We start from the raw sequence: 26213 nt of genomic DNA, 5'->3' as shown, positions 1-26213 counted from the left end.
TATACTCTGGGAGAGGAAACACTCTTGCCCTGCGTCTAGTTGGTGCATTAATGAAGGACTCACTGGTGTTTGAGTCGGACTGTGGCTGTGTTTCGCTATCCCTCACATTTCCACCTTCTGCTGCGTCAGGGCCCAGAACATCTACAACGACAATGTGTCATGGTTTTCAATTGTCTTACCGTCGCAGCTGAGAGGCGTAGGGGAACGGCCCTTGTTCCGGCGGGTTCTGCTCTAGCCGAGGTAGGGGCGACCCCTTCCGGTAGCCACGGTGCTGTTTGGTATGAGCGAACCACTACAGTCCGTGCCCTCCAGAAGGAGTCCCAGAGGAAAAACCCCAGTAGGGTAAAAAACCTCCACAGGAACTCCCTGAAACGAAAGGAGAACACCAGGGCGTTAGGACCGAAGATCAGGAAGGCTGGAAAACAGGACAGGTCAGGAACACACAAGATTCGCAGAAGGAAATCAATCAGAGCGTTACTACCACCAAGGAGTGTTGCAACGCAATGGACAAGCAGTTGGAATCCCCTTATATACCCCTGGACAGGAAATAGGAAACAGGAAGTAGAACACGACCCTCTTGGATTGGGGAAAAGAAAACAATAGTGAATTAGGTATGTGCGTTAAACAATGCATGCTGGGCAGAGAGGAAGCAGTCAGCATGTTGGGAAGAGAAAAAGGCAAGTATAAAGGATCCCAAGTGCAAGGGTTCGGTTTGTTTCTAGGAACATCGGTAAGTGGTGGGCAGGTAATGGACATGCAAGAAAAATAAATGTTAAGCGCATAATGCGCTGTATGCGGCCATGCCTGAAACCCCCTCGGGGTCTCAGGCTCTGCCGCGTCTGCCTTTATGGCAGTACGTGAAATAAGGGAAGCGGCGAGTGCCGCGACCCCTAGACCGGCTCCTTGGAGCCTCCATGGCTCTCGCTCGAGCCGTGGCAACCCCCGCGACCTGAGCGTCGGCTGCGGTGCTTACCGCGACCCGAGTGCCGGCCGCAGCGCTCTCCGCGACCCGGGCGCCGGCTTCGGCAGAATTAACGTGCCACGCCGCGGCAACCTGAGCCCGCAACCGCGGCGAGCGCCGCGGCAAGTGCCGCGGCATAACAGTATGCCCCCCCCCGAGGCCCCGGGTTTGTGAGGGAAGAGACGAAAAAAGCGGCGGATCAAAAGAGGAGCATGGACCGAAGAGGCATCCTCCCAGGAACACTCACTCAAAGGGTATCCCTTCCAATGAATAAGGTATTGGAGGTGCCCATGGAAAATCCGAGAGTCACAGACCTCCTGAACTTCGTACTCAGGCACATTGTCAACCAACAGAGGAGGGGGACAGGGCAACTGCCTATGAAAAAGATCAGGACGGTAAGGTTTCAGTTGCGAGACATGGAATACCGGGTGGATCTTCCACGTCCGAGGTAGGCGAAGACGCACAGACACTGGGTTGATTTTCTTGAGAATTAGAAAGGGACCATAAAAGCGGGGTTTAAATTTGTTTTGGGTGAGTCGGAGAGGTAGGAATCTAGAGGAGAGACAGACTTTATCATGGACCTGATATGGAGGAGCCGCACAGCGTCTCCTATCTGCTATTTTCTTCATGCGGGACTTGGTGGATACAAGGTTGGAATGAATAATTCGTTGTATACCCCGTAGCTGTCGAACGTAGGAGGAGATGGCAGGAAGATTGGAGTTATCTGTCAGGGGAGTTGGGAAAGCCCTGGGATGGAAACCGTAGGATCCATAGAAAGGAGAGACCTTAGAGGCACTGTGTAGGGAATTGTTACAGGAGAATTCTGCAAGCAGTAAGTAGGGAGCCCAATTACTTTGTGTAGCATTACAGAAGCTACGTAAGTACTGTTCGAGACCCTGATTGAGTCGTTCTGTTTGTCCATTGGTTTGAGGGTGGAACCCGGATGATAAGGCCACCTTGATTCCCAAGGTCTTACAGAATTGATTCCAGAATCGGGAGATATATTGAGGACCCCTGTCCGATATGATGACTTGGGGTAACCCATGTAGCCTGAAGATTTCTTGAGTAAAGATCTGACTTAACTCCTTTGCCGTTGGTAACTTTCTTAAGGCCGTGAAGTGGGCCATCTTGGTGAAGGAGTCCACAGTTACCATTATGACGTGGTTTCCCATTGAGGAAGGTAATGCGCACATAAAATCGGTGGATATGGTATGCCATGGGCCTGGGGGAACAGGTAATGGGCGAAGTAACCCCACAGGTCTGGTTCGGGGTGTCTTGGCTTGAGCACATGTAGGACAGGATAACACATATGCCTCAGTGTCAGCCTTGAGAGTTGGCCACCAGAAAGAGCGAAGCAAAAGATCTTGAGTAGCTTTCATTCCTCGATGACCTGCGATGGGGGAATCATGGCACATGCGTAAAGCTTCGATTTGCACTGCGTTAGTGGGTAAAAACAGGGCCTTATCATGATAATAATAGTCATGATCTGTGTGCAGCTGCGGGCGTAACTTTTTTAGTTCTGTTTCGTGTAGACGGGCATATTCGGATTTGACTTGATCTAAAAAAGTCTGTGCTACCCCTATAATTTTATTGTTGTCAAATAAGTTTTGAACAGCGGAATCACCGCACCCAGGATAACGTCGGGACAGGGCATCCGCCAAGATGTTCTGAGAACCAGGGATGTAGGTGATATAGAAGTCATATTGGCTGAAGAAGAAGGCCCATCGAGCCTGCCGGCTATTTTGGCACTGAAAGTTTCTTAAGCACTGTAGGTTTCTGTGATCGGTCCGGGCTTCAAAGGGTTCCTTTGATCCCATCAAAAAGTGTCTCCATTCGGTGCACGCGACTTTTAAGGCGAGTAATTCGCGTTCTAGCACGGAATAGTTTCGCTCAGAATCAGATAGAATGTGTGATAGATAAAATACAGGGTGTTCTAGGTCAGCATCGTCTTGTTTTTGTAACAAGGCAGCCCCAATGGCTCTTTCTGAGGCGTCTGTGACAACAATGAATTGTTTGCTGGTGTCTGGGTGTCGAAGAATAGGGGCTTGAATAAAGGCTTTCTTTAAATCCTGAAAGGCTGACTCTGCGCCTGGTGTCCAACAAAAACCTTTCTTTAGATGTTCCTTTTTGAGGGTTTGAGTAATGAAGCTGGTTCTCTGGGCAAAGTCTGCTATGAACTGTCGGTAGAAGTTGGCTAGTCCCAGAAAACATTGAGTCTCCTTGATGGAAGAAGGAGATGGCCAATTCAATATAGCCTGTACTTTGTCTGAGTCCATGGCAACTCCGGTTTGGTTTATACAGTATCCCAAGTATTTTACTTCTGTCTGATCAAACTCGCATTTTTCAGGCTTGCAGAACAAATGATGTTGTCGGAGTCTCTCTAAGACTTGGCGAACGTGCTTGGAATGTTCCTCTGGATGAACCGAATAGATTAGGATATCGTCAAGATACAACACCACTGTCTGTTGCAAAAGATCAGAGAAGATAGAGTCCATGAATCTTTGAAAGATGGACGGGGCATTAGCGAGTCCGAATGGCATTACTCTATATTCGTAGTGACCAAAAGGTGTTCTAAAGGCAGTCTTCCACTCATCACCTTCTCTTATTCTTAGTAGATGATAGGCTCCTCGGAGATCCAGCTTGGTGAATCTCTTGGCTCCTCTGACTGCTTCTAAGATGTCCTTTATGAGGGGTAACGGATACCGGTCTTTAATAGTGATCCTGTTTAACCCTCTGAAATCGATACAGGGACGCAAATCTTTGGTTTTCTTTGGTACAAAGAAAAGAGGAGCCCCGGCGGGTGAAGAGGAGGGAGTAATCAACCCACTTTGTAGGTTCTCATCTAGGTACTCCTTCAAAATTAGTTTCTCTGGTTCTGTGAGAGAGTACATCCGCCCAAAAGGAACCACTGTGTCTGGTTCTAAAGGGATGGCACAGTCGTATTCTCTGTGGGGTGGCAGTTCAGGCTTTTCTGGCTTCTGGAATACATCGACATAGTCCTGGTAATGTCTGGGAACTCCCTGTAGGACATTAATGGATCCTCCCACCTGAGAAGGTGCTGTTGAGAGGCTTTTTGGGGACCAATAATCCCCGGCGGGATAGCAGTGGTGTTGACAAAAATGGGAGGACAACGAAATGGTTTTTGTTTCCCAGTTGATGTAAGGATTGTGCCGTGTAAGCCATGGAATTCCCAGGATCATGACGTGGTGTGGTGATGAAATTAAGTCAAATGAAAGAATTTCCTGGTGTTTTCCAAACTGTAAACAGAAGGTAGGGGTGGTATATTGTACAGGTCCAGAGGCCAAGAGCGACCCATCAACGGTATGTACCTGTTCTGGTACTTCCTTGGGTATTTGTGTTATCTGTCGTTCTTTGGCCCAGGTTTCATCTAAATAGAGGCCACTGGCTCCGCAGTCTAATAAGGCCAAAGTTCTTTCTTCCCGACCATCAGTTAAATGGAGGGTAACTGGTAAGAGAAAAAGGGCAGTTCCTTCCTCCCTGGAAGAGCAAATAGAAGGTATATCACGATATCCCGTCCTCACCCTTCTTACTGAGGACGGGAGTTGGCGTTTCCCAAGGGGTTGGTTGGACGAATGGGGCAAGCGCGAATTAGGTGACCAGCTGCACCACAATATAGACAAAGCCCCTTCCTTCGTCTATGTTCCCTTTCACTGGCGGATAAAGGTCCTCGAGCCGTGTCAATCTGCATGGGCTCTTCCTCGGTATTCCCTTTGGGTTCAGGACGGATTTCCTCGGTACGATGGGCGAAGGAGCGAGATGGTACTGAGTGAGATGGCAAACAACTCTTCTTTTTCTCCATTCTTCGTTCATTCAACCGATATTCTATCGTTAGTGCCTGGTCCATCAATCCTTTGAGGTTTTCTATTCTAGCAGAGTGCACAAATTCATCTTTAATGTCCTCTCTGAGACCTCTATGGAAGAGTGTCACCAAGGTACGTTCCACCCAGGTTGTTTCTGCTGCTAATTGTCTGAAACGGGTGATGTATTGTAATACATCTTGACTCCCTTGTTGGACTTCGCAAAGAGCCTCTTCTGCTGACGCCTCGAGTCCAGGGCGTTCAAACATCTGTTTAAAAGTAGTGATAAAGGTGGAATAATTAGATAGACAGGGATCGTTTCTGGTTACTAGAGGTGTGGCCCAAGCCAAGGCTGGCCCTGATAAGGCACTAATCAAATACCCCACCTTAGTCTTCTCTTGTACGAATTGCGAGGGACGAAAGGCAAAGTACACCGTCAAGGCATCCAGGAATTCTTTTAATTTGGTAGGATCTCCGGAAAAACGAGGTGTAGTGGCGGCTACTGCGGGGACATCGGTGGTCCTGGAGGCAAAGGCTTGTCGATAAACAGTATTCTCAGTACGTAACTGCTGGAGTTCTTGAGCCTGTTGTTGTATCGTCGCCAGCAGGTCCTGGTTAGTAGGTTCCGTGTTTGCCACTGGGTTATCCATAGTACCGGACTGCAACTGGAATTTTGGGCGTTGCAATCTGTCACGGTTTTCAATGGTCTTACCGTCGCAGCTGAGAGGTGTAGGGGAACGGCCCTTGTTCCGGCGGGTTCTGCTCTGGCCGAGGTAGGGGCGACCCCTTCCGGTAGCCACGGCGCTGTTTGGTATGAGCGAACCACTACAGTCCGTGCCCTCCAGAAGGAGTCCCAGAGGAAAAACCCCAGTAGGGTAAAAAACCTCCACAAGAACTCCCTGAAACGAAAGGAGAACACCAGGGCGTTAGGACCGAAGATCAGGAAGGCTGGAAAACAGGACAGGTCTGGAACACACAAGATTCGCAGAAGGAAATCAATCAGAGCGTGACTACCACCAAGGAGTGTTGCAACGCAATGGACAAGCAGTTGGAATCCCCTTATATACCCCTGGACAGGAAATAGGAAACAGGAAGTAGAACACCACCATCTTGGATTGGGGAAAAGAAAACAATAGTGAATTAGGTATGTGCGTTAAACAATGCATGCTGGGCAGAGAGGAAGCAGTCAGCATGCTGGGAAGAGAAAAAGGCAAGTATAAAGGATCCCAAGTGCAAGGGTTCGGTTTGTTTCTAGGAACATCGGTAAGTGGTGGGCAGGTAATGGACATGCAAGAAAAATAAATGTTAAGCGCATAATGCGCTGTATGCGGCCATGCCTGAAACCCCCTCGGGGTCTCAGGCTCTGCCGCGTCTGCCTTTATGGCAGTACGTGAAATAAGGGAAGCAGCGAGTGCCGCGACCCCTAGACCGGCTCCTTGGAGCCTCAATGGCTCTCGCTCGAGCCGCGGCAACCCCCGCGACCTGAGCGTCGGCCGCGGCGCTTACCGCGACCCGAGTGCCGGCCGCGGCGCTCTCCGAGACCCGGGCGCCGGCTGCGGCAGAATTAACGTGGCGCGCCGCGGCAACCTGAGCCCGCGGCCGCGGCGAGCGCCGCGGCATAACACAATGTGCAGCATGTCATTTTCAATAATTTCACAAATAGTTGCATAATAGTATTAAATGTACATTGACATGGTATCACTACGAGTCTTTTGTGTTGTTTCTCTATTTGGCTGAACACTATCTTGCTATTTATGTGGTAGTTGCACTTTAGGGGTGTGGAATACCACTCCCATAAGGCATTGTTGCGTTGTATGCAAGACGTGGCATGGACTACTTATCACACTGCATCATGCTAATAGCTATTTTCTAGGGGGCATTTGTATATGCACATATGGGGAAACACATCATTACTGCCCTTACCTTTGCTGGTGCTGGGTGTCCCTGAGGTGTGAATGTTAGTGACATCACTGACAGCTTCAGGAAGCAGTGTGGACTCCATCATTCCTTCCATTGGTGTGGATGGTGTCTGGGTGGGTGGTCCTCCTCTGGTGCTCCTTGCCTCCTTTAGCCTGCTGGCTATCCTCTCTTTGGCCCGGGAATGCAAGTCGTACCATCACCTGCATATCTCCTCCACGGAGTGCTGCGTAACACCCACTGCGCATATTTTGGTCTGGATGTCTGACCACAGTTTCCTCTTCTCACTTTCAGGTACCTCGAGTGAGTTCTTCCCAAAAGGTTTGTTGTGGTCCCTGACCACCTCCTCAGTGAGCACCTCCAATTCCTGCTCACTGAATTTGAGCTTGCGCTTCTTGTCACCTTTCTCCTTCACATTACCAACAGTGGCCATGTTGCTGTTTGGTCCTGGCTGGCTCACAAGGCTGCCTCCTTGGTGCTGGGCTTGTCTCTCTGCCTGCTCCTGTGGGTGTGGCTCCTGGAAACAAAATGGGCTGACTCACTTCCTGGTTGTGATGTCATCAGACTGTTCCGGTTTGCAGTTTTTTGCAATTTCAAATACCGATTCGCTATTTTTTGTGATTCAGTATTGGCAACTCGCAAATTGCGTTTGCACATTTTAAGAAATCGCTATTTACGACTCGCAATTTTTATGCATCCCATTGTGCATTTCTTAAATAGTGATTTCTTAAAATTCGCTATTTAAGAAATGCAAACCGGGAGCTTGATATATCTGGCTCTTAAATCCTTTCATTTGTACACTCACACACACACACACACTACACACAGATAAATACACAATTGTGGATCATAAATAACCAGCAATTAACAAACACAGAACAATGAAACATATCCAGAATTACACACCTACAGACTTGTGTACCTAGAGATTAGAAATACCAGATATATAAACACATCCTCAAGTCATCTTTACCCACACTGACTAAACAACTTATGACTTATCTTTGTTTGGTCCTCATGTTCCAGGTGCAGTGGGTGGGAAAACGTCTTATTTCACTTCTGCTTCAGTTTACCTTTGCCTTGTGCAACTTACTACTGGCCTTGCAAAGGTGATGTATTTAATATGCAGCCTGACTACTACTGACTTGCTTGTGGCCACATTATCTGGTGACTGCCAAAGATCCATATCAGAATAACTGCATTACCTGCTTTATCTCATTTAACTCTGCACAGTCATCTTCAGTTATTTTGGCACTAAGGTGAGGTACTTTGTTTGCATTTCCTCAGAGCCTTCTTCCAAAGCGTGAACTTTCAATAGAGTCTAAGCACAGCTAGCTGTGGGAGATGGTTGAATGACTCATGAAAGAATTAAAGCTTTTCAAATCTGGCAAAATGGCTCAGTGTGTTAAACATGTGCTGCTGACTTATCTGTGTGACCCACTAGACCTGAGTTTGAACCCTGCAAGTCTAACTTAGCCTTTGAAACTCCCAGTGACAATAAGTTTCGAAATCACAACATCTGTTATTTACACAATCTAAGAATGGCAAAAGTGTAATACTAAGTGTTATATGACATACCACTCAAGTGCTTCTGGGGGTCCTTCCAGAAGAAATTTTAAGTACATAGTGAAACATATATATGGCCAAGTGGCACAGTGCAGCAAGTCACCTTGCTGTGCTATGCTGCATCACAGGGCAAAGGCAGGAATGCACAATATTGATATCAATGCGGCTCATTCCTGGCCGTTCCCAGCACTGGAGAACAGTGAGCTGCCTAGCACCAACGCAGGCACTCTTGCACCACAGTGCAGAGCTGCCTCCTTATAAGGAGGATTTGTTTGGGCAGGAAGGGACACCTTCCTGCACAAAAACAATCCCCTGAGGCATATTCCTATTTCTGTGTGTGCTGCAGAATGCGAAAGTAATGCGAAAGTAATGAGGAGAAATAAAGGTATGCTTCCTCGTTATGCCTCACCTGGGGAGGTGTAGGTTTTTGGCACACTCCTAGATCTACAACTTCTGGTAAATCAGAGAATGCATCAAAATCATGGATGTTGTGTGAGAGTAAGGAGAGTAGGTAGAGTAAAGCAACAGAGCGTTTTATGCTGCATTGCTTCACTCAAGATTTATGAAGCCACTCAGGGCCATGCAAGGTAGCCATGCGTGACTTTCTAAATGTCATTACGGGCTAGCATTGCTCTTGCTCCACATTTTGTGGTGCAAGAGCAATGCAACAGAGCTCGTGCATATGCCCCAAAGTGGTTTTATCAGAACACTGGGTTAAAACTTTCTATTATTGAAATACTAAGTCAAAGGGGCTTAGGAAATATTTCTACAAGTCTATTTTTGGAAATGTAGTGTTAAGATTTAAGAACATTGAGCAAGTGGAATCTAAGGGTCACTGTTCCTGAAAGGTAGGGTGAACATTTTTTTACATAAAATGTTGAATAGGCATTGAAGACAACCACATAGCTCTTAAGTGGCTCTCACTTGTGAGAATGCTGTGGTTATCTGGCATCTCTCTCTCTCTCTCTCTCTCTCTCTCTCTCTCCCTCCCTCTCTCTCTCTCTCTCTCTCTTTTTCTCCCTTCCTCTATCTACCTCTATCTACCTCTCTCTCAGCCCACTGAGCTAATGTCCAACCCACTGGGTTATCTCACTTCTATCAGAACCTGAAACCTGGAGAATGTGCATGAAATTTTACAGCAGAGATCCAACATTTTCATTTAGTGCAGTGCACTGTTATTGAAAATTACATTTGGCCCAACATTTCAATTTCATGCAAATGTGGCAGGATGAGTGTGCGAGTTGTTGCCTGTGACATCTCTGCAATCATATAATTTTTCTTGGCTTTTTATGTTTTCATGAATGCCAGCTGAATCCTTCTGATTTTTAAAACATTCATTCAGAACTGGCGTTTTAACCACCAGTCATATTTTCACTATTTTAAATATGGATTTAAAAACATCTTGTATGCAAAGTGGTCTTGGTTGGAATGCAGGTGTTGCACATGATGGTGCAATTGGCACTTATGATTAATTTATATACCAGACATGATATAAGGTAACAAATCTGTCTAGGTGTTGAGCAGCAAAATCATTTTCGCAAACTTTATACATATTGTGAAAATTGCCCTAGTTTCCAACAATAAAGGCAATTCTATATTAACTAACTGAAAAAAACAACGTTATAGTTAAGTGTGATAAAAATATATACATATATAAGTACACTGAAAAAAACAAAGGTTAAAGTAACGTTATTGTCAGATGAATATGTCAGTGACAACATTAACACATTAACATTTTGAACAAAAAAACCACAGAAGTTCGCCTGTTATAGTTAGCACAGCTCACTATAACCTGCCCCCCGCCATGGACTGCTTATGACCTCACATATTACATTACTCATGCCATGTCTATGACATCATTTATGAAATCACTGATGACATCATTTAAGCTTCCTTTGCACACATTGCCTCTAAACTAGTATGGCATTAGGGGCATGATAGTAAGTACTAAATAGCTCATAATAATGTAAAGCATAATTAATGCCATCACAGCTACAACTCCCTTGAGTGTAGCAAGCATGGGTTATGCACAACACTGACCCTATATCATACACTTCACGGGTAGCCTAGTTCGCATTAACAACAACCACAGATAAGGTGAAAACCCTTATTCCAAATGGTGCTCAGTCTGTATGCAAGTAATAAGAGAAAGCCAAGTCCCTCAAGATTCTCAACGTCTCTTCCAAACTTAATAACCTCTAGCAGATGGTGTTCTCTAGTTGATGGCCCACCAGCCGCCTGGCCAACAAGTGAACCTGGGAGCCAGGAAGAAATGTTTGAAGTTTGGCATGCCCAGGCCACCCTGATCCAGGGAGAGGTAGGGTTTAGTAAGGGCCACCCTGCAATACAAATAAAATCCCCAGTTAGTTGCTCAAGGGATTGGAAGATGGGCTTGTAATGTATAGGGGCAAGTGGCAAAGTAGTATACGAGATACAGCAGCACAACCACTGTGGTGAGGGCTACGCAGCCAGCTACTCAAAGTGGCAGAGTCCATCAAAACACCATCTGTGGCAATATAAAAGTTACCACTCAGACCAGATTACCATGCAGGAGATCAACAGGGTGCGATAAACGCAGATGACCAGGTAGTGGAACAACCAAAACGCCACCGTCAACGACATCACCCCCTCCCAAGAACTATGCGACGCCCTAGCAACCACCTTCCACCAAAAAATCACGGACATCCACGACAGCTTCAACTCCCCTCACACTCCGGACACTCCTACCCCACCCACCATGAACTCCACCCACTCCAGCCGACTGACCTCCTGGACCAACATCAGCGACGACGATACCCGCAAGACCATGAACTCCATCCACTCCGGATCACCATCAGACCCCTGCCCACACCACATCTTCAACAAAGCAGACACAGCCATCGCACCACACCAACGGAAAGCCATCAACATCTCCTTTGAAACTGCAAGATTCCCGGAAAGCTGGAAACACGCCAAAATCAATGCCCTTCTCAAAAAACTAAGGGCAGACCCCAAGGACCTGAAACACTTCCGGCCCATCTCTCAGCTCCCTTTCCCAGCGAAGGTCATTGAAAAAATCGTCAACACTCAGCTCACTCGGTACCTCGAAGACAACAACATCCTCGACCCCCCCCAGTCCGGCTTCAGAAGCAACCACAGCACCAAAACCACCCTCCTCGCCGCCACAGATGACATCAGAAGCCACCCCGACAATGGAGAGACATCAGTCCTCATCCTCCTAGACCTATCAGCCGCCTTTGACACCGTCTGTCACCACACCCTAAAATCCCACCTCCACGCAGCAGGAATCCAGGACCAAGCCCTCGAATGGACCACTTCCTTCCTCACCGGCAGAACCCAAAGAGTCCGCCTCCCCCCATACCAACCCAAAGCCTTCAACATCATCTGCGGCGTACCGAAGGGCTCATCCCTCAGCCTGACGATGTTCAACATCTACATGGCCCCCCTCGCACAAGTGGCCCGCCAGCACAACCTCAACATCATCTCCTACGCCGACGACACCCAACTCATCCTCTCCCTCACCAAGGACCCGCACACCACCAAAGCCAACCTCCACGAGGGACTAAAAGCCATTGCCGACTGGATGAGATACAGCCGGCTAAAACTGAACTCGGACAAAACAGAGCTTCACCCTCGACTCCTCACTCTCCATGTCAAAGCAGATCAGCGCCATCTCCTCCTCCTTCTACAACACCCTCTGCATGCTTCGCAGAGTCTACAAATGGATCCCAACAGAAACAAGAAAAACAGTAACCCAGGCCCTCGTCAGCAGCAGACTGGACTACGGCAACACCCTCTACACCGGTATCTCATCCAAACTCCTCCAACGCCTCCAACGCATCCAAAACGCCTCCGCCCGACATCCTCAACATCCCTCGCCACTGCCACATCCCCCCTCACCTAAGAGACCTTCACTGGCTCCCAGTCAACAAGAGGATCACCTTCAAGCTCCACACCCACGCACACAAGGCACTCCACAACACCAGACCATCATACCTGAACAACAGACTCAGCTTCTACACCCCCACCCGGCATCTCCGCTCCGCTAACCTCGCCTCCATCCCCCGCATCCGACGCAAATCTTCCGGCGGCAGATTATTCTTGTACCTCACCGCCAAGACCTGGAACACCCTCCCGCTAGATCTACGACAGATCCAGGACCATCTTTCCTTCAGAAAACTCCTCAAGACTTGGCTCTTCGAGCAGTAGCAGCACCCTCCCCCCCCCAGCGCCTTGAAACCCTCACAGGTATGTAGCGCGCTTTACAAATTGATTGATTGATTGATTGCCACAGTAGGAAAATTCTGTTGATTTGTAGGGCAGGGTCTACTGTGCTAGCCACAAAAGAGAAGAGGTATGATTTTGCCCTAATACCGGAGATGACTGCAAACCTGTCCAACGTATGTGCTATAATGTCTGGAACATCTTTAGGTCCCAAAGATACAAGAGCATGTCATCTGTGTATAGTGACACAGCATGTTGCCCATCACTCAGGGGTATCCTGCACCATTTGTCTTGCCCCCTAAGGGTATGGTCCAGTGGCTCTATTGCTAATGAGAACAGCAGTGGGTACAACGGGCAACCCTGCTGAATGCCCCTGTGAATTGATATAAACCATCCATTTTTAACCCTGGCCATTTTAACACAGGTCGTCTCATGTATGACGCTCTGCAAGTATATGTGGGTTTCAAGCCCAAGCGTATGGAGAGTATGGGGTGCAGTGGCTGCTCCTGATGTATCCCACAGGCGAGAAGCACACCTGCCTTGTCAGAGTCAGAGTGCATCTTAGTAGTATGGGCTGCATATTTAAGGCAGAACAGTTGCTCAAGTAGTTTTGCATGATCACTCCATGCCTGTCCCAAATGTTCCCTTCTAGCTAAGGTCGTCTGTGCCTGCCCTTTGAGTTGGAGCAACCTCTGTTCTACCCTCGAGACCTCTTTGTCTATCTGACGTCACATGTTCAAGGCATTCCACAAGCAATGTCCCCTAATTGTTAACTTAAGTGTCTCCCACTCCATGAAGCAGGAAGAGGTGGTGTCTGTGTTGACGTTGAAGTATTTGAAGATACAACTGACAAGGGAAGCCCTAACTGGTGGGTCTTCTACGGCAGCTGCCTGAAGGTGCCATGTAGGGATGGTGTAAGGTCCATGGTCCCGTAAGAAATGTGAGTGTTGTTGGTTGTGGTCCAAGTGTGGCTTGCCCAGATAGTCAATGTGCATGAGATGGGGTACTATATCCACCATGGTGACCACGAAGTGTATTGGTACATGTAAGTCATGGGCATGAGAGTGAAATGAGTACACCCCATTTGTCTGTTGTGTCTGCAACAAACATCGGTCCAATGCCATAGTTGTAGCCAGTTTGTTGGTGCCTCAGCATTAGAGGTGTCCACAGTGCGGGAGAGGGGTCGGAAAGACCTGTCCAGTTATCCCTTAAGTACAGTATTAAATTCAAGCCATATCACCCATGAAAGCAGTAGCTCTTGTACTGATGTACATATTGGCAGGCCAAAAAATGTATCGCCCACAGACGTCCCTTGTATTTGGTGGTAGATAGTGTAATTGCACTGAAAGAAATTCTCACATGTTCCATTATAATTTCAATAGGGGTTTCTGCTGATCTTACAATAGCCTCTATCACCTCTAATGTGTGCTCCTAATGGATGCTGGTGTAGAGGATTTCAATGTCCATAGTAATAAGAAGTGTGATGATACTGTCAATGTTTAGGTCTCTGAGTTGGATCAGAACATCTTTAGTGTCCTTAAGGAATGGTGGCATTTTTGTGTCCAATGGTCAGAGAAAACAAGCACAAAACTATGAAAGGGCTTCTAATATTGAGCTAATCCCAAATACTATTGCTCTTCCATGTGGTAGAAATCTATTTTTGTGCTTTTTGGGGGATAATGTAGAATTGAGCTAAGTGAGGTTCTTTTGCAACGAAAAATCAATGTCATGTTTTGTGATCCACACTAAGGCTAACATTTCATATTCTTCAGTCTTCTAGTGAGGTCAATGCTAAAAACGTCATAGCTGTTGTCCTCAGATAGAAGTCAGATGCATTTAGCTTCATAAAGATCTCTATCCATCACTATAATTGTCCCTTACTTGGCAGCAGGTTTTATTACTATTGTCTGGTTATCTTTCAGGTCTTTCAAAGCATTTTGTTAATTCTTCGAGACGTTATTGAAATGTTCTCCTCTCTTCATGTCAATAGACTCTATTTATTGGGTAACTGACTTCTCAAACATACTTGTGTGGGTATGGAGGAGGATGGTGGATTTTGTCCTCACTCCTGTGTTTGTGTCAGTGTTAGTACTCATATGTCTGTCTTGGTTTGAAAGAACTCTCTCAAACAGATCTTCTGACAAAATGTGCTAAATCGTATCTGAGCTCAAAAGTGTCAAGTAGGGGGTGGGTACTAATCCAAAACCTTTATTGAGTACTTCTAGCCTCAGTCAGGATGGATGTGCTAAGAATATAGAGATATACAGCACTGGCTGCACCTACAAGGGTACAAACTAAAGGGTACCACTGAAGAAAGTGTTATCATGCACTGCATTTATCGTGAGACATTGGGGCAACCAGCATGCTGGGATGTGAGGCAGTGTGTGTCTTGAGCTAATCAGCTGACAAGCTCTGGCTGCTGCACCTGTGCCCAGTAAGTGCTACAGAGTCCTGGGAAGACTTTGGGCAGCTTTTCCAGCACCTTCAACATAATGTGCCGCTCTATGCTGAAGAAGGGCAACTATCCTGAAACATGTCTAGAGATACACAGCACTGGCTGTACCAACAAGGGTGAAAAATTAAAGACTGTCACTGAAGTAAGTGTTATCATACACTGCATTTACCATGACGCTTTGGAGTGAACTGAATGCTGGGATGTGAGGCAATGTGGTCCCATCCTCTTTTTTTTTTATTACGTTGTGCTCAGCCTTCTGGTAACTTGGCAGAGAGCAGTCAGGATTAATTTAGAGGCACTGCAAACAGCAATAAACGAAAAACACAACACAAGAAAAACCCCACATCAATTTACAAAAATAGAGTGAAAATTATTAAACAACTTGACACCAAAATGAAAAAATCCAGCTAGTAGAACCAGAGACATGCAGTTTTAAAGATTTAAGTGAAAATAGAGCCCAAAAGGCACACATGGCCACTCTTGGTTATCTGGTCTTGTGAGACTGGGTGAAAGTCAAACGTTCAGGCCAACAATGATGGAGCACAGGCTGGACACAGAGACCAGTTTACTCCGGCTGAAAGAGTTACCTCTACGTCCAGTGCAACGAGTTCTGTTTGCAGTGGAAGGGGCCTTGAGGAGAAGGGAGAGCGTCGCGGATAGCCATTGAAGGAACACCAACAACAGGCTTTCCATCACCGATGGTCTTTGCTATAGCATGAAATTCCTGTTGGCATCGTGGACTGTCCTTGCTGGTGCTTTGCGTTGGTGATCCCCGTGAGTAGTTGATGCTGTAGCACGAAGAGATGGTTCTCTGCAACTTCATGTTGGCGGTGGGCGCAATAGCAAGCTTTTGGCCCCATCAGTGCCTTTTGTGTTTGCAAAGAATCCAAAAACTTGAATGGAGCTCAGATGAGGCTACAACAAATGTCCTGGACCTGAGACGCACCACTTGGGGGTCAGGAGCATACTCCAGCAGCATTCGGCAGCACCCTGGCAGGTCCAGTTGCAGGTCTATGCAGCAGGTCAGCTGGGCAGTTGCAGGGAACCTCAGGTGCTTGTTATGTCCCTGTAGCTCAGAACAGGAGGTTAGCTGTCTGACCCTTGGAGTGACTTCAGCCTAGATATTTCATTTGATCTTCACGAGGTCCTTGGAGCCATTAATCGATCAAGGCAGGGGAAGCTCTTGGCCCTGATGGAGTTCCTGTTGATATCTTTAAATCTATGCCTGATCTTTGGGGCCCCTTAGTCACAAATGTGCTGAGAAGCGTTGTTAAAAGTAATATACCCTCCTCATGGAAATTGGCTACTATTATTTCTATATTCAAAAAGGGCAATACACAAGATCCTTCTTATTATAGACCAATATCTCTTATTGATTCTACTGCCACGATTCTGGGCAGTGTGATTTTATCTCGACTGGAGGATTGGGCGACAGAGGCACAGATTTTATCTCCAATGCAATTTGGTTTTAGACCTGGTTTAGGCACAGTTGCGCAAGTATTAAACTTGCACCTTATTCTTAGTAAATACGTAACTGCCAAAAAGAAGTCCATTCATATGGCATTTATTGATTTAACCAGTGCATTTGATTTGGTAAATAGAGAGAAGTTATGGCAAATTATGGGAACCCTGGGGTGTGATGCAACCCTACTTGAGCTCATAAAGCGCCTACACACGGATTTAAAGGTGTCAGTTCAGTTTGGCCCATCTGGTCAGAGATCCTCCCCCATTTCCTCAACTAGGGGAGTAAGACAGGGATGTATTTTTATTTTAGCCCCTTTTCTTTTTTTGATATATATAAATGGGCTTTATGATTTTTTTTAGAAAATATGGGAAGGATGTACCAAAGATGGGCCAGAGATTGCTTCCAGTTTTATTATATGCAGATGATGCTGTACTAATTGCTCGCACTGCAAATGGTTTACAAGGCCTGTTGGACCTTTTTTTAAATTTTATGCTGGACCTTGATTTGAAAGTTTACTATTCTAAGACATTTGTTATGACATGTGGCCCTCGAAATGCTAAACCTAAACAATTTACTATGGGGGCAATATTATTAATAAGGTGAAGAATTGTTGTTATTTAGGTATGCATGTGAGCTCTTCCATGTTATGGAATACTCACCTTAATTTTAAGACCCAGCAAATGGCAAGGAATAGCGAAGCGATTTTCCGTTTTACTCATAAATTAGGCCATAGACCTTCTTCTCAGATTATAATGCTCTATAACTCCAAGTGTATTTCAGCAGCCCTATATGGGGCAGGTGTTTGGGGCTACGTCAAAGTACCCACTCTCCAACGTGATGAAAATAAATTAATGCGTAGGTTATTGATGGTACCCAAGTATATAGCAAAAATCATTAGACATGAGGAGGTGGGCCAATGCTTTTTAGAGGATACGGTCTCTATTGCCCCTCTCTTGCTGTGGATTAGATGTTGGACTAATCCAGCGGCAAGTCTTGTGCAGGAATGTATTACTGAATGTTTACAGTTGGCCAATTCAAATAGGATTCCCTGGCTTTCGTATTTGCGAACATCCTTTGAAAGCTGGGGCTTAGGTATATGTTTGAAGAACCACAATTGCTAACCACAAATGCAAGGTCTCTGTTGAAATTAGGTCACTCTGAGTATATTTCAGATCTAAGACTTCATAGTTCTCTGAAATTGAAATCTTTTGATTCCTATACTCAGATTGTTACGGCCTTATACATGGAACCCTATTTGACTTGGTTCTCATGTCCAAAAATATATTTTCTTTTAACTTTATTTAGATTGAATTTGATTCATTTGAAGGTGGCCTTTCCTAATCAGTGTATTTGGCAAAAAGATCTATTAGTACAAGTATGAGTACGAGTACTTCTCGTTTTTTTCTTTTCTGTTCTCTTTATGCTACCCCTAGAAATGTTTTTATATTACCTATTTACGTAAATTAAGATCCATCCACTATAAGGAAGCTCTAATATATTTTCAGAAATTGCCAGAAATTCAAATTTGTTATCATGTATTAAATTTGATTAGATCCTCTATTGCTATCAGGAATCGGTATTAACACTCTGTAAATTATTTACGTTATCTCCCATATTTTTGTTTAAATTTTATATGTTGTGTTTGACAGTTTTGTGATTTTATATGGAGTGAGGATTTTATTACATTTTTAGGTTATTCAAAAATGTTGGTATTACATTTTATTGTTTTATGATATTAGTAACATTTTGATAAGGATTATTGTAAATTTGTACATTTCTAAGTGGCATCAAAATCATACTTAGTATATCTCTTTCCTGTTTGTGAAAGGAGAATTTGGATTAGATGAATTTGGGTTGTTTAGGTAATTTATATATGTTATGGTATCTGAGTTGTGTTTTTAAATTGCTTTTCATCCTGTAGTCCTGTTTTTAAGATATGTGATTTTGTCTGTACTTTTATGGCAATTGCCAAATAAAGATCTTTGACTGACTGACTTCAGTCTGGGATGAAGGGTATACGTCCAATCTTCCTTCTCAGCAAACAGGGCAGCAGATTAGCAGGGCAGCAGTCTGGCAGTCTGGCAGTCTTTCTGGCAGCAAAGCAGCACAGTAGTCCTTCTCATGTAGCAACAAATGGCACTAAATTCCAACTTTCTAAAAGTGGCATTTTTAAAACTGTATTCAAAAATCAGACTTCACCATGAAAGAGGGTTTTTCATTACAATTCCAAAGACATCAATTGTATACCTGTTCTAATTTGGAACTTACAGCTTATTAAATGTAATAAGATAACTCCAGCGTTATCCTATGGGAGAAGGATGCCTTGCAGCAGTGAACAACTAAGAGTTTTTCACTATCAGGACATTTAAAACTTACAATTAAATGGCCTACCACTTTAATACAGTGCACCTTGCTGTGTGGGCAGCTTAGGGCCTACTCCAGGGGTGACATACATGTATTAAAAGTAAGGTTTGAGCCTGCAAAGTGTTTATTTTGCCAGGTTGAAATGGCAATATAAAACAGCACACACAGGCTGTAATTGCAGGCCTTAGACAGGTTTGCAAGGCTACTTAAGTGAGTGGCACTACAAGTGCTGCAGGCCCACCAGTAGTATTTAATTACTAGGCCCTGGGTACATGTAGAACCTCTTTACTAGGAACTTGTAAGTAAATTAAATATGCTTATTAGGTGTACGCTAATTCAACCATGTGTAGAGGCAAGAGTTGAAGCATTTTAGCACTGGTTAGCAGTGGTGAAGTGGGCAGAGTCCTAAGTCCAGCAAAAAGGAACTCAGCACAAATGTGGAGGGTAAAGGGAAAACGTTTGAACACGACCCTGCAGCAAGGGCCAAGTCCAATATAATGCAATCCTAATCAGCAATTGCTCAGACATTCAACTCATCAATTGCTTCAGACTCTGTTTCTAATGAAATGCCTATACATACAGGAACTGTCAGGCTGTGTTGGGACAAAAAAGACCTCTGCATGGTAATGGACGTGCACTCCTGCCCTGAGTCCCCAACTGAGCTGATGTCAGGGTCCCTAAAACTATGCTGATTTTGTTGTCATAGGCAAACAAGGATCTTGCGTATGCACCATGACAAAGGTCTGTTTCACAGACCGTGGTCTTGTTGGACCAGGAGGGGCTCCCAACGTACTACTCCCTTAGTGGTGGAAGGCTACTGCTTTCAACAAGAGCTGAGCAGCACGAGCGCAGCAGTGGCAGTAACCGTGTAGTGACCATTAGGAGTGAACAGGTCCTAATGAAGTAAGGCCGACTGGGTCACTCACTTTTTAAAGGTTCACTGCCGACGGCTTATCTCATCCTTGGCTACATCATAATGGTGTGAAGTGCTGTGCAGCGCAGAAGCAATGTATCTGCACTGGGTGTATCTGTATCATAGAGTGACAATGCAATACTGAGTAGTCAATGCATGGTGCATGCATATGCTGGAGGTGGATGTGCCTTAGAGTGGTACAGCACATAAAAGATACGATGCAGTGTGTGCATGTTAAATGCAAGCGCTGGATGAATGTGTGCCTCTGAATGGTACACTACATGGATGATACAGTACTGTACAGTGTGTGTATGGTGTATACATGCACTGGCTGTCTGTGTGCCTGTGGATGGTACAATGCATGGAGGGCCTTCGATTCCATTATAGGAGACCCGGGCCTGCATGATGAAACATGGAGTGGAAGTAAAGACATCCCACCAGACAGATTTGTGAATTGCTGCATTCCTGTAAGCTGGGTTGAACAAATACTGGGGAGGGGAGGACCAAGCCTCACCTGTACAATTCAAAGTGTGCTCTTTGATTCAGTGACAGGTAACAAGGAAGGGTCCTGCACACATCTCAGGAAGAAGATGGAGCTGATAAGAGAATCATAGACAGTAGGGCTGGGAGCCCTGAGCTAACCTTTTGATGCGTACATCACTGTGGCTGACTTCAGGTGTGAAATCTAGTCACTTCCATGGCCTGTGTTGTGAGACTATCAGTTTTGGAGACAACTCTGCTGTGACAGAATGCTTTTCAAGAGGAAGATGGAGTAGAGGAGTTTGCATTTCAAAAGAAGAAGAACCCCAACATAAAACTTGAGAGACTCAGACCCTAAATCAAATTGGGTGTCTGGATACAGACTATAAGAACGGGGAGGTTGAGAACCCAAAGAATTTAATCTGCCAAGAAGTTGTGTGAGGAGGGGATGCTCTGCAAGGCTTCTGCCTATGCCCAGGACTGAGGGCCAAGGCTGGCTAGTCTCCTTGCTTGGTGAGGGGACATCACACAGGGAATCCAAGACCACCTGCTCCGAGCCTGGAGAAACAGCATCTACCTACTTGCTGAGACCAGATGCCCTGTGAGGCAGAGGAGAGCCTTGGAGGGAGCGAGGTCTAGTGGGGAGCCCTGCCAAGTGGGCTCCCTGTTCGAAGGTCAGGAGACAGCTGCTGAATTGATCGGGTTGTTACCCCAGTGCAAGACTGAGAAGGTGACCCTCGTATGCCGGGAGAGGGCCACTGTGAAGATTGCTGGGGTAAAGACTGCCTTGCGATAAGAGCTGAAGCTTTGCATAGTAGAGGTATAGCAACCCCATATGCCAGGAGGGGTCACTGTGGTAAGGACTGAAGCCTTTTGAGGTTCAGCCACACCGTATGTCAGGAGTTACTTCCATGGAAAACTGCTGTGTTGATTGCTCCGGAGCCTGTAAACAAAGAGGGGTGACAACAGTATGTGATTGGTTTGACCCTGTTGGATGAGTGAGGATGCTTTGGGAGCAACGTCACCCAAGTGGGACCAAGAACAGAATGCTCATACCCTCCCCCTCCATCTGGAGCTTATCAACACTTATCCCACAGGAAAAGCTGTAGGAAACCTCAATCGATTTGGAAGGGTTACCACAAAGGAGAGAGCCTGCGCCCGCCAAGTGCCGCTGCTGCGTCCGTGTGCAAGCTACTCGTGTGATTGGGACTGGAGCTGCTGAGGGCACTCGTGGACGGGGCCACTTCATGACTCCAAACACTTCACTTCAGTCAGAGACTGAAGCTTCCTGCTAAAATTGATTGTTGGTGTCCTGGAACAGTATTAGTTTTAAATCCAAGTTGTAATGGATTCTTGATACTCAAACTACCAGTAGGGCATAACTTGGATGTTGCTAGTAGTGAACGGCGAATAACCACGATCTCTAATGTGAGGAATGAGTAGGACAGGGAACTGCCAGAGGGACACTACAGCCTGACCTCTGGGGAAGATTGTGTAAACTGTGTGAGTATGTAATATTCTTCCTTTGTGTGGAAAGCATTAGGAATAAAATACTTCTCTTTTCTTGTAAAAGTGAGTATTTGCCTGGACAATGATTTATGGCTGCTGCTGCACACATTTTGAGTTATGAACCAGTGCTGGCTAATGTGGCTACACACTTCCCCTTAGGGGAGCCTTAGATTTGTTGGACCATGCAACCATGGGGCCAAGTGTTGAAGGGGTACTTGGCCCATTTACTCAGAATCCATTAAAAGGTGAGCCCAAGGATATCAGGAGAAAAGGGCCTCAACCTCCATGATGGGCCCAGTATCCCATGTGTGCCTCGTGACACCCTGAAGTGGGGGTTCTGGCAGGCTATATCTCCTTTTTATAAAGCAATAACAAAATGTGTTGCATGGGGGTTGCATCTACAAAGCACTTCAAAGAGAGATTTTAAGTTAACATGCAATGGCTACTTTAAACAATGTAGTATTAATTATTCTGCTGGTTCTAGCACCCTATTTATTTGCATATTCTCATTCGCTTAGCTTGTATTCTGTATGTTCCTGCACCTTCGTCCGGTTCTGGATTCAGGAGCTTCTGGCACACATGTTCACCAACACTGCGTGAAACAAGAATCCTTTTTGACTATTCAGAAGATATGGGCCAACAAGCTGTTTACAGTAGAAACGTGGCATTCGACCAAAACAGATTTCTGGTTAAGTCACTAATCACTATGTGGATTTTTTGGGCTTCACAACAAAATGAATTAATTGGGGAGACATGGCAAGCCATGTGGAGATTTGATTCATTTTCAGCCCACACACAGAAACCCCAGAAATTACTTTAGATCTTGACTATTTTGGGGTGGTACATTTTCGAATTGCCGATTAAGATGTACGGAAATATTAATATGGATCAGTAACTTTCATAAAATGAGATTCTTAGCTAATCAAAAGCACGTACAGCTCACTCTCTCTTTATTAAGACTTACTGTGTGCAAGTGTTTTAATTAAGCTAAGAATATCCTTTTTCGAAAATCACTGATCTAAATTGAACTGGCCTGTCTCCCTAAACGTTTATTGACTCTAGTGTTATGTCACTAATCGGCGGTACTAACAAAAGGATAACTAGCTACCATCACTGGGCAGGAACAGCACGAACTTGGGATCCAAGAATATAAGCGTGGAGGGAGAAGGCTATTTTTCACTGTGCTACACCGCAGGTTAGGTTCTCTTTTGAGTGAGAGCTGAATTTCATGAGGCACTGTACCTTGATATTGTCCAACAGTCTGCACAACCTGAGAAGGGGTTATCGGGGAAAGCAGGACACAGCAAACTAATTATTGAACACCAATATGAACAATGTTACTTTCAAGGTAATGTCCTTGACTCAATTTCCATCACCAGGCAGGGCATTGTGGCAACACCGTGCCCTCATTCCAATCCACCCCATCTTTCTTTTCTGATTCATTATTTATTATGAGTCATAACGGGGCATCCCACTAATTTTGCCTCCACTGACCAATGTTATAAACCGATGGCCATATGGCCTGGTTTGTCTTTCAGCCCATTTTCTGTCCCTAGACAGGCTCCCTTCCACGTTTAATATGCTTTAATGTGTTGTTATACTGTTGGAACCCCAGTCTGTATACAGTTTTCTAAAAAATCTAGTACCAAATCTGCCTATTCATCAATCCATGCTAATTCATCTATTAATACAACCAATGACTCTTTAATTTGCCCAACACACCCACCCACAGAAACATTGATGGTACATTGACACCCATAAGCAAGTATAGAAATTCGTGGAAAATCTTGGATTTCCTAATTCAACTAATATATGTGCTCCTGTTCCTCAATTATACCATGCACTGTTCTGAGATTATTCTGCTCCTCAGGTCAGTTAATGGCTTTGGCAATCCGGGAACACAATCCGTGGATTATCTGAGTAAAAAAGCTAATTATTTCAAAAAATGGGTTAGGGTAAGGGAAATAAGGAACATGGAACGAGAAAAGTAGGAAGACTTCCAGGCTTCTCACCTCATTATGCTGACACCTCAGTGGCATGCTGGAGGGTGTTCATGGACAGATTAAAGTATCTCATGCTTCAGTGAAACCCTCAGAGTTGCACATGAGAACTAAGAGAGACACAGGCAACTAGGAAGACGGGAAACCGGCGGTTCAGAGAAGCTAGCTGTCACACAAAAAAGGGAGAGATCCTGTAATTTAATTGGAAAATGTAGCCCAGAATGTTTTACAACATGATTAAATTATGTAATATGAATTTGTGTTAGGGAATATACATTTTCTCATATGCATTGAAAGGAATGCTCTACTTGATATGACCAACCAGTCCTTGGCACCTCTGCATTCCAAATAACAGAGGAGGCCCAGAGGCACATTCTATAATACCAAAATGCACAACAACAAAAAAATACAAGATGATGGACTTCACTATCCGTGAACCTATTGGATTGTGAGAAAAGCAAACATTTTGGTCTTATACCTTTTTGTACTTTGTTCACTCCTGATCTTGGTAAAAAGAAAGTGAGTTAGGACTCATGTTAATTCTACATAGTAATTAATTCATGCATCACTCACTCAAGACTTTCCTCATAAGGTAAAACAGTTCTGTAAGTTGGATATCCATCAACAACATAGGCCCTCGTAGATACTTAAAACATCTACTTCTATAGCTTTTGATACACTTTGAAAAGTGAACTTGAATGGCTTAGTAGGCCTTAAAACGTCTTATGTGAGTGGATGTGACTAACTTGGACTTTTTATTTGTTGATGAAATTAGCAATTAGTCACATTTACGATTGGAAAAATAACTTTTTGAATGGAGTCCAGTGTACCTGGCTGATAATTACAAGACACAGCAAATCAATAAATAACACCACTTATAAAGCCCAGTTTTGTAAACTGATTCCTGTAAAACTGTTTTGTACTTAGGAGGAGTGAGTGAAGTAAGCATCCAGAAAAGCCTATTGTTAAAGCTGATGTCCTTGGTGTGGTATTGTCCTTGACTTTTTGCCTTCATTCCCTGAGGATTATTCTGGATGTGTTGGCATTAGGACTCTGTGCACTTCCCTTCTGCTAACCAATGGCAAAGTGCTTGTGTTTTCTTCTCTAAACATAGCAATGTTGGCATATACCAAATAGGAACATTTTGTTTATTTATAGGTCACTAGTAAATGGCACATGTACCCAGGGCCTGTACATTTAATGCTAGTAGCAGCAGCACTCATTGTGCCACCCTCTAAAGTAGCCTTTCAAAACATGTCAGCCATTATTGCAGGTTTAAACTGCTGTTTTGACCTGGCAAAATAGGCCTTTTGCTAGATCTAAATCTTTCTTTTTAATACTTTTAAGTCATCCCTAAGGATGGCCCTAACCACTCATAAGACAGGGTCCATAGTATTTAAAAAGTAGGACTTGTGTACTCAAGTTTTACTTATCTTGACTGTGAAAAACTCCTAAAGTCCCTTCTCACAGTTGTAATCTCTTCAATGAACTAACCTGGGTTACCCCATTATACCTAATACGTGCCAACTTCAGTTTGGGACCAGATCGAAAAATGCTGTTTACACCCAAATGAATTGTAATTTAACATTATCTTTAATATTAAAGTCAGATTTATGCTACTATTCTAAAAATGGCACTTTTAGAAAGCTGGCATTTATCTGCACAAACCAACTGTACCTTTCGCTCTGTGTCCTGGGTAACATGGCTATGAATGTCTCTGCTGTTGAGAGTTGTGTATTGCTTCCAGACATGGGAAACTGGGAAGCTCTAGGCGTGAGGGGAATGGGTCTTCCTGGCAGGATGTCTGTAGAGAAGTTGTCCTCTTCCCTGATTGAACTCCAAAGGGCCTTGCCTACAGTATACATAAAGTAACCTGACACCAGGCCTTCCCTTGCCTTTGTCACCCTGGACAGTTTGGAACCAGGACCAGGAGAATGGGATGAACTGACCAGAACCAGCTTTGGGAGTAGGTTAGGGGATCCTCCCACAAAAAGGCTGGCACCAGGTATAACAACAGAACCTTCAGAATCTATCATCAGAACACTCATGGATGAATGGAAGATTCAGAAAAATGACTGTCTGTTGTCTGCAGAAGTAAGATTGGACCTGCTTGCCTTGTACCTAGGCTCTCCAGAGTGACTCCAAGGGCCAGTCCGCAGGCCTTCTATTTGAGATACAGTAACACAGCAAGCTTCCAGATGCCTCCCTGCAACTGTCCAGCTGATCAGTGGTAACTGGACCTGCATAGACCTGCCTGCGCCCTACTGCTGCCTCCGGGTGGAGTGAGTCCTAATCCCAAGAGGTGCACCCCCCCGGCCTTTGATTCTTGGGTGGCATGAGAGTGGATTCCTCCTGAGGAAAAGGTTTTTGTTTTGGGCTCCGTGCAACCATATTGTGACCACTTAATGTTGAGAAATTAACACAAATCCCAAACGCAAAAAACTCCAGGTTAATCTGCTCTTTGCACTGACAGTGACCATAGGCAAAGACCAACAACGCAAGGCCTGCATTTTGCACTGAAAGGGACAGCCCTCAACAACC

The 26213-nt window shown here is 45.1% G+C and overlaps 1 long non-coding RNA gene across 1 annotated transcript in view; it reads right to left on the bottom strand.

The window, feature by feature from the left end:
• LOC138249202 (uncharacterized) overlaps positions 1 to 23835 on the bottom strand; it is a 120910-nt gene extending 97075 nt beyond the window's left edge. Inside the window, exon 1 of the long non-coding RNA XR_011194778.1 lies at positions 23685 to 23835. This is a non-coding gene — a long non-coding RNA (uncharacterized lncRNA). The remainder of the gene's footprint in view (positions 1 to 23684) is intronic.
• Positions 23836 to 26213: the final 2378 nt, after the last annotated feature.

The sequence above is a fragment of the Pleurodeles waltl genome, chromosome 8 (assembly GCF_031143425.1).
Source record: "Pleurodeles waltl isolate 20211129_DDA chromosome 8, aPleWal1.hap1.20221129, whole genome shotgun sequence".
Taxonomy (NCBI): Eukaryota; Metazoa; Chordata; class Amphibia; order Caudata; family Salamandridae; genus Pleurodeles; species Pleurodeles waltl.
This window is presented reverse-complemented; position numbering and strand designations above follow the sequence as displayed.